General features: G+C 38.9%; 1 protein-coding gene and 1 long non-coding RNA gene across 10 annotated transcripts in view; one reads left to right on the top strand and one right to left on the bottom strand.

The window, feature by feature from the left end:
* The window catches only part of NLGN1 (neuroligin 1), a 378,384-nt gene that overhangs the window by 80,595 nt on the left and 284,377 nt on the right, over window positions 1–13,412 (bottom strand). The gene's annotated exons all lie outside the window — the stretch shown is intronic.
* Window positions 5,832–10,378, top strand: LOC143694899 (uncharacterized). The gene is made up of 2 exons (XR_013183697.1): window positions 5,832–6,382; window positions 7,457–10,378. It is a non-coding gene; the product is annotated as an uncharacterized LOC143694899 (long non-coding RNA).

Genomic DNA, 13,412 nt, shown 5'->3' on the forward strand with positions numbered 1-13,412 from the left:
TAGGAAGAACTTGTAGTATTAAATACCACTAACAGCCTTTAGCATTACACATTGATGGAATGACAATTTGTTGTCTTAACTTCGACCACAGAAACTCTTTTTATCCTTTAAAATTTCTCTTAGTTGATAATTTTTTACCCTTCAATTTTCAGTCTCGGTGCTAGTAAATATGGCATGTATTGTTTAAATCTACTCTGAAAGTATCTTTTATTGAAACTCATTTGTACATAAAATATAGAATATATATAGGAGTACCTATATAGGTAAGAATATCTGTCTTTTCAACTGAAAAGACAACTTCCTCAAGAAATAGGTGGCTAAGACAAGTGAATAGATAATGATTGAACTTAATTTGCCTCTTGAGCTTTGCAACAGGTTTAATCAGCTCAAAGAGGACTCTTCAAAAGCATTGAACACTACAGGGCTATAAATGTTATTCCACGGGCTAAAGGTGGAGCTGATGATGAAGGCATTGTCTTCTACTGGATGCTGTACAGATTAAACTGCATCTATTCACAGGGAAAAGCAGTGAGACTTCACCATCTGTGAATCCTGCTGGGAATAAAAGCAATTTGCAAAGAGAATAGGGTGAGAAACTGCTATCAGACAGTGCTGTGGAGAGCAGGAGTGCCACACAAACTATTTCCTGTTCACAAAGCAAAAGAGAAGGGAATTAAAAACTCCTGATCACTTTCCAAATTACTGGAACATTTGATGAGGGTGGTGGGGAAGGTGCTTGCCTGATACTGGGTTTTATTAGGTGCAGAAGTAGGATGTAGAATGGGAAAGAATGTGTTCATTTTAACACAGAGAGATCCTTGCAATCACACATGAATTAACTGACCCAAAGGGAACAAAGCAAGGGATAAAGGTAGTTAAAAAACTCAAAATTGTTTTTTATTGTTTAAGAAGCAACTTAGCCTGCTGCATTTGTCATAGGATCTAGTATTCTTGATAATTACTGTCCTCCTTAGGTAGCAAGAACTGCTATCACAGAATTTTTTGACAGTCAAGCAGTCCCAGCCCAGTGTGGAGGGTTGTGCCCAGCAGATCTCCAACCCCAATCTTTTGCTGGGAACTGCTGTCCTGGCACTACATTGCTGTGGTTGTGTTGTGGTGGCAGAAATAAAAGGAAAATAAGAGGGAAGAAATAGTTACCACCCAATACTGGGGCACAAACTATCCATCCTGTGCTATTTATTAAATGCAAACTGCATATTTTTCATATAGCTAAAGCTTTAGTAAGGCCTATGAGTTCAATATTCCCTTTCTTTAAAAAAAAAAAAAAAAAGACCCCAAGAGCTAGGATTGCAGTTCTTCCTGCTTTTCCTCCAGCAAGGTAAAAGATGCTAATGTAAAAAGGCAGAACAAATGGGCTCTTTATTTTTGCAGGACAAAGAGCATTTGAACTCCATCAGTGGCTCTTTGACTGCCTTCAAAGCTTGTCTCTGACTAAATTAAAGCCTCTGCTCGCTTCTGATTTGTAGTACACTGTAGGCTTTCCATGGCACTAGCAGCTAGATGCATGTAAGAGCTATCTTACAATAACACAGCTAATGAAAAAAAAATCAGAATTAAGATTTAGGAAGGGCTATGTCCTCACTCGATGCAAAGGAGCAGAGCTCCCCTATGATCAATTTTTATTATGCCACTTTCCAGTGGCTCAGAATCTGCCCCCTAATTCGATGAGCTAGCTCAGAGAGAAAAGTCTTAACCTTATCCTGTATAACCAGGGTAGCACATTTTGAGGTCACTAATAACATGAAATAGTTTAACTGGAATTAAAGTGATTTTGTGGAGTTAGAAAAGCACAATTTAGCAGATGAACCAGCAAAATTAGCCCCAAAGTAGGAGACCACTGATCCTCATCTCACTTAATTTAAAAGGCACTCCTGTGAAATGTGAGGTTATCTGGGTACAAAGAAACCTCAACCACAACAACAAAGAGGAGAGCAGAAAAACACACAGAAACCATTTACAGGGCCACGTGCCTGATGCATTGGCATTTCTACCTCATAACATTACAGTGACTGGGTAACACCTAAAAATTTACATATGGAGGGGTTAAGGGGTTAACATGTGCCATTGAAGTAAAAATGGACATTATTTTCCCCTTTCCTCACTGCAAGGAATCCTCCCCTTTCCTCTCCTGAGTGAGAAGAGTTGTAGACATTGAAAACCTTGCTGCAGGAAGAGAAAAAAAGTGACCCCTGAGCAACCTCTTTTAGATGTGAGAAGGGGGTAAACAGCACTGGTTTACCTTTTATTCTTCCTGCATGTCAGCATAAAGTGATGGGAATAGATTGGCACTATTGAACTAAAGCAAATAAATTTGCAGTTTACACCTAAATTACATTTAGTCTACTCATAGCAGCACCACTGCAGTTTTCAACCAGGTTACACTGCAGCTAATAAGTTTTGAAAATGCTTTAAAATCACGCATTGATTTTCATTAAAGAAATCCAAATACCAACTCATGAGAAACTCCCTAATGATAACTAGAACAATAACCTTGAATTGCTGTAGCATTTTCTTGTAGGCAGTGCAGTTTACCTTGTCTTCAGTGTTTAGAAAATGAGAAAATATTTCAAGGAGATGAGCCTCAATGGAGGTAACATTTCTATAGTAATACCAAGTGCTCTTATGATGAGAATATCCATGAAAGAATTCACTCACAAACGCGAGGCTGCTCCCAACAATTTGAAGTTTCAAGATGGTGAAGAGAGAAAGCAGAGATGAACTTTCTTTTGGACCCATTGGAAATAAAGCTAAATTGCTTGAATTGGAACAATAAAAATCATAAAAGCTCCATACAGGAGTCATGTGCAAGGTTATTACCGTAGGCACTTGTTAAAATCATGAACACAAGACCAAAGTGGCAAAGATTCACTGGAGGCCGCAAGTCAGGAATGGAAAACATTTCTGTGCACTTTATAGAGAGAAAGAACAATATGTAGTCCCACTCATTTAAACCTATATTTTATCATCTGTTTTATTCATTCCTTATATTATTCAAATGATGAGTCCTAAAGCAACTGATTATTTCATTCCTGTCATTTAGAACAGTGCAGTTTGAAAGAGGCATTAGGACAGCAGTAAGCTGGGAGACAGAGCAACGGATGAATCATAAATAAAAGAGAAAACACACATGCTTAGTGTGTGTCACAAATTTGAAATAAGTTGCTTTGGCACAGCCATGAGACAAATCCTTCCTGGAGGAAGCAGAAGGGATTAGTAATTACATCAAAATATTAATGTCCCAGTTGACTTCAGTGCCCAGCAGGCAGCTGCTTCTGCAAAAGTTTTGAGAACTCACGTGCTGCCATATAAAATACATGAGCTGAGCAATAAGGGGTAGGAGGAGCTGGATTGCTTCTTTTCTCCACTTCCCACTCTATTACATTGCATACAGTGCAGTTTCTGTATAGGACTCGTGGCTCAATTAGTGCATGAAATTAGCAGGAACTCCTGCAGGATAGGGTCCTTCTGCACTCATCATACACCTGGACACTGGACTAGTTATTTAACAAAAAGGAAATTTGATACCTTCAGCTGCCCAAGTCTATGGTGTGGCTAGCAAATAAGGTTTAGTGCAATCTTACCCTATTCAGAAATTAAGACATTTAATTATTAAAGCATAAACCTTAATTTTAAAACACAGATCTCATTAATCCAGTGGGATTGGGATTTCACCTGAAGAGCACAGTTTGGATGTTTATCATTTTCTCAGGCTCTGCACTCCTGTGCCTGCAGCTGGCACCTGTTGCAGAGCTCTGCACGTTGGGGTCAGGACAAACTGCAGAGAGGGGACAAACTGGAAGGAGGCATTTCTGCAGGCAGTCTGCCCCAGAGCTCGATAAAGCACAGACCAGGTACTGCTTCCAACCACACCCCTACAGCACAGCAGACACAAATCCTCCCAAACCTCTCTGCCCTGCTCCTCATCCACTCCCTTCCCTCAACAGCACTTTCAAAATGTTCCAAGTTTTGTGTCTTGCTGCTCATAAAGCACAATAAAAGAAATAGTGCCTATTACCCAGCAAACACAGCAGAATCCTGTTTGTTCCTGTAAAGTACCTTTCAATTTGCTTTTAAAAGGGATTGGTTTTGTTCCTAATGATACCAGGCTAATAATCCTGAAGGTTTATTTTTCAGGTAAAGCACTAGAAGTGTAACCAAAATGTCTTTATTAAGCCCTTTATGTTGGGATCATAAAAAAAAAAAAAGTGTTTCTGTTTTGGAAAGACCAATATACCCACAGCCTTAAGCAGTCTGCAAGTCTGAATACTAATAAACAAATAAACAGGTTGGGTTTTTTCCCCCATTCACTTCAATATAAGCAAATCCACGAGAGCCATCAAACAGAAGTTTCTTTGGCTCCTATAAACTCTGTACTCAAAACATTTCAAATTAAGAGGCTCTACCTCAACTCAAGTCAGCTCACATCACCTATGTATGCAAGTAAATAAAATGTGTATTTTGATCAAAGTGCCAGTCTTTGCTCTGATCACTCACATTTCCTGCTGTCTAAATTGATTAATAGTCTATTTACTGGGAAATTTGCTGCCTAAAACTTGCAACTGACAGCTTAGAGTTTTCTGAAGGCTGCTGGTTTCCAGTCCTGGGACTTCTTACTGTTACAGGTCATTGCACCAACATGTTGGTACATTCTTCGTGACATTTTTCTGCACAGCACTAAAAAAGCAGCTGTACGTATGTGAACAGGCATATAATCTTGTGTGTTTCTTAGAGCTCAGAAAAAGATTTATCTTCTTGAGCTCTGTCAGTCACAGAAGAGAGCACAGTTTATACCTGAGTGCCCCAAGCATTGCAAATTATTCCCCCACTCCCATTTTCTCAGCAGATTCTGTGAAATACCGAAGCTCAGCCACAACCACGGCTCCGTGTGTGATTGCTGCAGGCTCCCCAGTGCTGTGTACTGAGGGTGCACAGGAACAATGTAAACCCACTCTAAAAATGCATCATCTGTCAGGAGGGGAACTTATCTCTGCAGACTCCCTGGCTCTTTGCCTTGAACGCTCCGCAAGTGATTTTGTGAAATATTTTCTCTGAAACCACCGAGGCCGTGATTTCTCAGTGATCTTCCTGAAAACTAAGAGAGAATGTGCCAAAACCGAGCTCTCCAAGGATGCAAGCCCTGTTAGTTCAAGCTCAAGCCACGCTGAAGAGCGTTAGCAGGTCTGGGAGCAAGGTTCACAGCACCCTGCAGGACTCAGCTGAAGGTTCTTCCATGCAATAAGGAGGAATTATGTTGTGTCTCTTTGTCTTACAGCAAGCACACACATAAAATCTGTGGACAACTGAAAATTAAAGGAACGTATTTCACTTGACTTACAGCTTCAGTTTGTCACTGAAATCCTACAAAATAATGCTTTAGTTTCAATAGCTCTCCAATGATTAATCATTTTCTACAGTTTCATGTAGCCTGTCATTAGTACATTCTAACTTACTTTCTCTACCTTGTTTAGAAGCCCCAGACTGATTAGCTCAATAGCTGGTGCTGTGCAGCCAGATTTTCCCCAAAGAATTTGAAGTCTTGCTTATAATCAAAAAGGGAATAAAACAAAGGAGAACAAGAGAGACAAACTAAAAAAAATATTCTAGAAACCTTTCCACAGAGTTAAGTGCTGCCCTCTCTCTTGTAGGGTTATTATTTAAAAGTCTTATAAGTCATTTTAAATGAGCTTTTAGAGGCAGAATACAGTGCTATTCATCTTCACCAGGAAGGAATAGAAATGGGAGAGGGAATTCTCTTTTAGATATGATGAATTTAGTTTAAAACTGAATAGTCACGTAAGATCTCTGGCATTGCTGGGGTGTTAGTTTGGACAGATGACAGGATGATGGATAAGGTTTTGATTCAGCAGCACAGAACAGTTTTTTTAAGCTTGTTGCAAATAAAACCAATCAAAGATGACTCATGCTGGGAAAAGAGAAAGCAAACAGGACATATAGCTGCAAAAAACCCTCACAGAAAGCAGGATGGCTTCAAAGAACAGCTTCCTGAAAAGGAGCCTAAAAGAAGAGAAAGAGGAAGAAAAATAAGGAATCAGCTGTCGTGACAACTGCAAAGTCATCCAGGCTAAGAAGAAAGAATTCATCCTGAGGTTTGCCTAGGAAATGAACATGTTTTCATTAACATAAAGGAAATACAGAATGGACATTTCCGTCAGAGCTCCAGAAGAGAAGTCCTAGACAGCTTTTGGATATACACTGGCCATGAGCTGAAGATGAAAAGAAGAGGGAGGTGGAGAAGCTGTGAGAAATAACTCAGCACACATCCGTGGAGCCCTGCACACTCCACTTGGTCTATCTTTTCTTGGTGTTCACGTGCCTTCTCCAATCAGCAAGACTGTCAGAAGTAAGTACACAACTCTGAGAAAAGCACCCTCTTACTTAAATATTTTTGCTGTGAATTCAGCAAGAAAATAAGTGCCAAATGATTCCCCTATAATAGCTTCAAGAAAAAGAATGCGTTTTCTCAGATGTCAGTGTGGGGTTTTGCAAATATTGCTATTTACAGACTGGGCTGCACTTGAAACTCTAAGAAGAGTCACAATTTGGGGCTATGATCCTTGAAATGATATTTTAAAAATGTCCTTCGCACCTCTCATAATGCTCCTCTCAGAGACAGCATTAACTGCAAGCACATAATGTGGCATCTAGGTACCTCGTCTGTTAGCAAAGTAGTAACCATGTATAAAATATTCTAGCCTGGTTTGATAAATTAGAAAACAAAGTAAACTAGACAGGTAATTAAAAGTAATAAACCAGGTTTAATTGGTTGAGTAACCATGTAGAAATTCAGTGCCAGCAGCAAAGGTATAAAATACAGCAACTTGGGTTTTGATGTCATAAGTATCCCTGATGCTGTGGAGCCAGAGTAATTTCAGATACCGTGGGGAAGCTACTACTTCATTACTATGAATATAGAAATCACTATCACATCTCATTCTATACACTTCAATAAAATACACAGTGCAGATAACTGACATCCCAGACATATCAGGAAGGTGATTAAATAGCAGGTACTCAAGAAATATTGCCAATGGGGCCCAAAAGGCATTTTTATTTTCCTGCTGGGCAAGTTAATAAGTGTCCTGATGACCCCATCTCACAGCAATACACCGTTAAATCTCAATAAGAGTGATGACAAGCTGCCATAAATAAAAACATCCATCTGCAATAGCCCCCCACTAAACAAGGGTGAGGTGAGGCATTTGGCTAGCGTGAGTACTTGCAGCTAAGAGCTTTATCCTTCAACACCACAAAAAAAGCTCCAGGAGACTTTCACAGGCACAGCCAGCCAGCACTGTCCAGAAGAAGTGGATGTTCTTAAAGCTCAGTGATCTCCTGAAGGCCACAGCTAGAGCTAGTGAAGGTAAAGCTGTCAAATTCCATTAAATGTAACACCATTCCCTTTTGGCTCCCTCAGCAGAAACGTGGTCGGAGCAGCGGCGCGGATGGGCCGGGCGCGGAAGGTGGGTAACCCGAGGAGCACCAGTGTGATGGGAAAGATAATGAGTAACTCCAGAAGTTATTGGCTCATTAATAATGCCCTACAGGAAGGAATTTTCTGTCTAATAATAGAAGGAGCACAAGCACAGATTCCCAATATGATCTGCAGCCTGTTTAATTCCACTGCTTTGGGAGTAGGGCTCTTGATTTCTCCCTTTCTCTGGCACTTACATAATTTGGGCACTGAAGTGCTAACTCTATTATATGGTTCAACATGAAAATGGAGACTTTTTTCAAGCTTCATTAACATACTGTTGCAAAAATTGGCCTCAACTGAAGCTCAGTCATTTTCCAAGACTCACAATCCCCAGCAGAAGTTGTTGCTGAAAATAATAAGATGCTTTTTTGAAAAGCAAAAACAGGATTACAAAATATCACATGTGATTCAAAATGGAGAACTCAGAATAGATAAAAACTCTGCAATATAATTCATCTGAATAGTATTCCTTTTGGGACACTTTGCTAAATTTAATCCTAGCCATAGCTGCTATGCCAAAAATGGCCTGAGAAAACAGTCCATATTTTGGCCAGTCAGGTCAGTAACACCTTCAGAATGTTTATCCCATAATATTGACCTAAATTTAAAAGTATAAAGTTACTGTGAGAACAATGTTTTTGCAGCCTAAAAAATTCTGATTGCATCTGTTTTCATGGAGAACAAAAAAACTGCATTTTCCAAACCAAAGGTATTGCAAATCTCAATCTTATAAAGAGCCCTAGGAAAAGAAATGATCTGCAGTTTCAAACCCAACGTTTTCTGATTACTGAACCCAAGCAAATGTTTCTGTCTTAAAAACAAGTTTGTACTTCAGGTTTCTCTAAATATACATGCCAAGTATTTTTATTTGGGTACGAATCACATTTTAAATAAGAGGAGAAAAAAAGGAATCAAAAAGTAGTTTTTATTTTCCAGTGATTGTGAGAAAATAGATTATATGTATTCTACACAATTCAAGGCACATGTATTCATTATTCATTTTTATTCTGAAGGTGCTATTTTTGATAACTTATCTTGTTTTTCATACATGTTGCACTCTCCAGCAGTGAAATAATTGCACTGTCAATAGCAGAGATAACTCCCTGAAAGAATGATGCTGTAATGGGAATAATGACATAATGTTTCATGTATCTTAACTGATTGTAATTAGCAAAACATTTCCAACATACCAGCAAAAGAGAATTGATACACAGAACTGAAAGCCTTATTACCTGATGCAATGGACATTTTGAGAAGTGAAGATAAATAGAAAATATTATCACAGTGCCATATACATTCTTCAACGCAAGTAAGTTTTCCAAACAACCAGCCTTAACCAAGTAAAATTCTGATTTAGAAAGAAAATGAGACAAGAAGGTCCTACTTACTCAACAGAAGCTTTATGTGAATGCACAGAGGGACAGGCAACTCATAGCTCCTTCATTTTTGCTTCTCTACAGCCTTGTACTCCTTTCATGCTTTACAGATCCTAAACAGTGAGGTCAGAGCAAGCAGGGTAGAACTAATGAAGCCTCTACCTGGATATGCTGGTTTTGTTGGCATAGTCCAGACTCTTAACCCTTGGCAGCCCAACTGGATGCTAAAACGCCACATTGAAAGTTTCAAAGAAAGCATTTGTGGATAATTAATACTACCTGTACCAGATTTGGGTTAAAATGCAAAAAACAAGACAATGCATTTTAGCTGCAGGACAGAGTTTGAGACTCTGCAGCTTTAGCACCAAACAGGTTTGCAATGACAGTGGCAGGGGAGCAGCAGGCGTGAGGTGACCCAGTGGTGGCATCAGTGCCCTCCCTGGCCTGAATGGATCTGCAGCTTGGTCTTGATCCAACGCTCACATGTTCTGCAGAAGCCTTTTCAGAAAACAAGATGCACAAACAGAAGTAGTACCTCTAGGACAAGCAGGATGATCCTTTGTGCTCTGATAAGCACTGGAAAGGTTTCATCTAGAGACCTGCCTCTGGTTTTGGACACCACCTTCCCATACAGGAGGAATTAAAGGAGAAAGAATTATTCAAGGAGCAGCAGTAGTGACAAGAAACAATGTGAAATGTTTAAGCTTTAATGTTAAGGAAGATGATATAGAAGAGATCTGATAATATGTAAATGACTCCTTCATGTAATCCCTCCTTCATGGAAGGCAGTATCAGGAATAAGTGAAGCAAGGAAGAGTTTGGCTAATAAATAGGAAAAAATATTTAAAGATAAGGAGAGTTATAGACAGTCATCTCCTCTCTAGAAGTGATGTTGACAGCTGTCAGGAATGACAGCAGTGTGGTTGATCCTCTTTGGTACAAAGGAATGAATTGGACAGCCTCAGGGAGCCTGGCTCTTGAGACTGCACTTGAAATACCTGCAAACCGGGTGCCTTTGAAACACGATCCAAATGCACAGATACGGCTCAATAGCACTGCAAAGAACTTCAGGGATTTGATTTTGTAATACTGTTAAGGTAGAGGAGCCATGCCAAGATATGAGTTCCTTCCATAGTTGAGAGAAATACTGAATAAAGGTTGAAATTCTCAGCTATTTGAAATTGTTGAAATTCTCAGACACTATTTATGATGGATCTTGAGACTAAACAGATAAAAGCCTCCAAAAGGGATAATTTTGGATTAGCAGGACTGTCTCAAGTTCACAGGATTGGCGGGCAAGTGTTAAAAGAAATCTTCAAGCTGGTGTAAAAAAAAATTAAAAAAATCTGTAATTTCCATTATCGCTTCTTCAGTAATGTTTTCTCTATTAAAATAACATCTGTTGATTAATTAAACACCTTAGCAGAATAATCAATGCACAAAAGAATAAACCTCCAATACTGATTAAAGCTTGCTTTGAAAACCGCTTTGAGCTCTTTAATCACAGTTTGTGGAGAGATGGTATTTTCTAGAACAAAACAGAGCTACATAGCAAGTGTGAAAGTGTGACAGAAGAAAGGTACACAATATGTAACTGTTTAGCAGGGGATGTTGAAACAAAGCATGTTCAGCAATGGAATAATGTGACGGGTAATTTACAGTGCTCTGATGGAAGCTGACTGAATGCCAAATAACCTGGCTTAGTCACTTTTTTTTTCCTTGCAGATACTTTGAGTATCTTTTTTCAAAGCTGGCTGTAATTGACACATTAGATTAGTTACAAAACCACCTGCAAGGAACAAAAAGTGAGGAATGTTGATGTTTATGTTTGTTAGGGCCATTCAGGAGCAATGGGCTGGAGCCTTCCTCTACCACCCATGTACAGAAAATTATGAGCTTCCATGTGGATAACAGTAAAGATGATAGCAGCTTTTGTACACCTTCCCTCTTTTGGGAACTAATTCCCTAAATAATATATATAAATTATTAAATATTTGGATGAAATGCAAAGACTTTGGAGGACAAGCTGGGAACATTGCAGGCTCTGGTCACTGAAAGCCACAGAAAGACTCTTGATGACTTCCATAAAAAAATAGATTAGGAATAAAGATATTTAGCTTTTTACTTCCCCCAACTGAGAATCTTTAAGTAATTAACACAAAATGTCTTAGATTGGTCATGCCAGGTTGGTGCCTCTCATGTTAAGGAAACCACTTCCTAGAAAATCAAGTTGATAACATGGCAAACAATTAAAAGTTACTTTGTTTTCCATATGTATCAAAATTTATCTGATTTTATAAAACAATTGAGGAAAGTCCTGTATGCAACACTGTAAAAATACAACAACCCTACGGACTTTCATATGACTTTTTGTCTATGTCCAGACTGTGACAAATTATCCCAGAATTTAATTCAGCATATCCAGAGAACTGGAAAGCAAAATTGTTCCATACAGTTTAGTTACTCACAATTTTTTTAAAGGCATAGCAGTTGCAATTTAGATTTATTCTTCCATATTATTAATTTCAAGTCAATTATAATGCAAGGAAGTTACACAGTCTGTTAATGTTGCTGTGATGAGCACCTCTATTTGGGGCTGTTTTACTGAGAAACAGGGAATGATGAAGTCTGGGACTGAAGGATACCTTCCCATGTAAATATGATTCTGCAAGGCCACTGCCCCTTCCTAAGCTATGAACCAAAAAAACAACTGTTATAGTTATTATCCCAACATTCTACACGTATATGACAGATCCTGCCAGCCAAAACCTGCAAACCTACAATTATCCAGTGCAGCAACTCCAATTATTTCCATAAACATTTTTGTTTGGTACAATCCTTCTCTTTCTGTCACCAATACCCTGTTTTTACAGATGAGCCACATCCAGTTCTGTTTATCTTCTGTCTTTTTACCTACAATGCATTAACTAGTTCCAGTGGCTTTCTTGAAAGCATAATGACTTTTCCTGTACTCTAGTGAAAATATATCCCCACAAATCAAGAAGAAGCAGGTTCAGACTAAGTGGTTGAGAAGATTTACATTCTATTGCTAACTCAGTTATTACTCTGCTGAAAACCCCATAGCATCAATATAATGAATCCCTCAACCTCTGCTGCTAGCACAATTTTTCTTCCCAACCTCATTGGCTCCCAACTTTCTGCTTGACCTTTTACAATCTGTGTGTGGCAGAGCTTCATTACAACCTTTTAATGATGCACAAATGGCACACAACACCAAGGTCACAGCACATCCCCAGTGAGAACTTCTCCAACACCTCCTGAGCAGGCAAAGAGTTTTCATTTAAAGAGACAGTTCAGCCAAATTTACAATTTAGCACAAGTCTCAGCAGCTACTAGTACCCACCAGAAATGGCCATGTCATAAAAGGAGTATCTGCTCCCCCAAAAAGTGTTTTTAATAAAAGTTGATGTCTCAAGCCATCAGTGAACAAAGTAATAAAATGTCTCATTGAAGAAACTCAGAAAAATTACAGTGCTTTTCTATATAAAAAAATTATTTAATTCTTAAAAACAGAAAAAAAATACAGAGGGGCTAGAAACATTCATCCATCTAGAATACCAGAAATTTTTCTAATGTCCCAGCAGTCAGGTTATGCATTCTACACCAAATAATCACCAGCTTTTTGTTAATACAGTTCAATCTCTGTTCTGCAATTTTCCAACTGGGATGCAGGGATACCAATGTTTAGGCCTATTTCAAAAGTATTTCAGCTTTTTTGTACTGAGAGGCCTATATAAATTCAAAGCATCTTGCTATTCAAGCATGTAGGACTGTAAAGCACATTATTCAGTATTGGTAATGCAAAGTCACTGCATACATGCATATATTGCACCTCAGTTGCTGCTGAAGCACAGTTTCAAGTGAATATTTAATATTACCTTATATGCTTTTTGTGTATGGAGAAATTAATTCTCAACCCCATAGAATTCCATCCAAAGTTACCTACTAGGCAATGGCATGCTTCTTTACTTTTGGCATTTCGATCTTCTCCTTATAATACATATATATGTATATATAATAAATATTTCCATTCCCTGTGGGCAGGTACCTGCATGCAAAGGTACACTCAGTGCAGGTACACATGCCTTGCTCAGTTCTTTTCTCTTACAATGGGGGAAATTAGGAATAACAAGCAATTCAGTGCAGGCAGACATTCCACTGTGCAGCAAATCTGTGAGGAGTTTCAGGACCAAACTAACCTGTATCTCATGACTAGAATTACAGTTCATGGAATCACAGAACACTTCCAACAGTGAGGATCCACAGCTTCTCTGGACAACTTGTTCCACCACCATCATTGTAAAAAATGTCTCCCTAATGCCCAGTATAAATCTTGCCTCATTCAGCTTAAAACCATTGCCCCTTGTTCTGTCTGCACTTGGCAAAGTCCCTTTCCATGCTTCTAACAAGCTCCTGTTATATATCAAAAGGCCACAATAAGGTCTCTCCCTCTTGTCCAGGCAGAGCAATCCCACCTCTCTCAGCCTCTCTCCATAGCA

The sequence above is a fragment of the Agelaius phoeniceus genome, chromosome 10, assembly GCF_051311805.1.
Source record: "Agelaius phoeniceus isolate bAgePho1 chromosome 10, bAgePho1.hap1, whole genome shotgun sequence".
NCBI lineage: Eukaryota > Metazoa > Chordata > Aves > Passeriformes > Icteridae > Agelaius > Agelaius phoeniceus.